Here is a 1,135-nt window from a genome sequence, read left to right as displayed (position 1 = left end):
GATACTTAAGGTTAAAGTTACATAAGTGCAAATTGTAAAAATATGATGATTGATTTTCTATTTATCAATCTGGTAGTGTAGTCCTCAGTCCCTTCAGTTTTCAAAAAAACTGATTTCCAAGGAGCCCTCATTCCCAACCTTACTTTATGTTTGTCACTGCCTACCTGAATACCTGTAGTATAAATGACATTATTTCTAACATTATTCTTACTAAATGCATCCTGAAAACCATTGCAACTATATTATCATCAAATCACAAATTGGCATTTAAATTCTAAATCATTTCCAGATGTACGACATAACACTGTCAATTTGCAACTCTACCTACTTCTGTACCGTAAAACAAGTTATAATCACACGGAAAAACATCCGCAGCACCTTGAACTTCAGCCCGCACATTCCAACCTTAAGCATTACGTCACCGCTACAATTAAAGGTTTTACAGTCGCTCCTTATATGGTAACAATTCGCGAGTCTGCGGTACCTACCACCACAGTCAAAATTATCGAGGCGACAAAACCGGTTTTACTAACCTTGTTTCTGATGACGTTGTGGCTGGAATTTTCCCAAAATGTCCCTTTTGCAAGAAAATACAAGAACCGAGAAAAATGCTGAATGAAATCCGCCGATTTCGCAGCGGATTTCGGCGATTTTCTCGCCCCAAATGTTTATGATTTTGCAGTCAGGCTTTGTCCAAGGATGACCTCTGACACGTACCCAGCCTTCCCCGCGGCAGGTCAGAGGTCAGGCGGCGAGCTCTGCTTTGTCACGCTGAAGAAACGTTTTGACAATTTTTCTCCAAGAAAAAAATATCTGTGAGAGTTTCACTTACTTTTTGACAGCACAAGAGGAACAAAAGATTCAGTAGAATGTTTCTAACAAGGTAAGCGACTCTGTCGGGGTAGTTTTCCACGTGTAATTTTGAAGACAAAACGCGGTGGCGGTGCTTATGGGGGAGGGGGGTGAACCGCATTTTTGACCACGATTCTGAAGTTTGCCACATGTGAACGTGTATATGTCTATCAGAAGAACAGGTCGAGAACTATCAATGTCTAGATTGCATTTTTAATATCACCACATAGTTTCCATCACATCAGCAGAATAAAATGTAGGAAATGATATTCAGCAAATGCAT

The 1,135-nt window shown here is 40.0% G+C and overlaps 1 protein-coding gene across 1 annotated transcript in view; it reads left to right on the top strand.

The window, feature by feature from the left end:
• The window catches only part of LOC118407573 (proteasome subunit alpha type-5-like), a 9,009-nt gene that overhangs the window by 257 nt on the left and 7,617 nt on the right, over positions 1-1,135 (top strand). The window lies entirely within an intron of this gene.

Source organism: Branchiostoma floridae, unplaced genomic scaffold, assembly GCF_000003815.2.
Source record: "Branchiostoma floridae strain S238N-H82 unplaced genomic scaffold, Bfl_VNyyK Sc7u5tJ_1421, whole genome shotgun sequence".
NCBI lineage: Eukaryota > Metazoa > Chordata > Leptocardii > Amphioxiformes > Branchiostomatidae > Branchiostoma > Branchiostoma floridae.
This window is presented reverse-complemented; position numbering and strand designations above follow the sequence as displayed.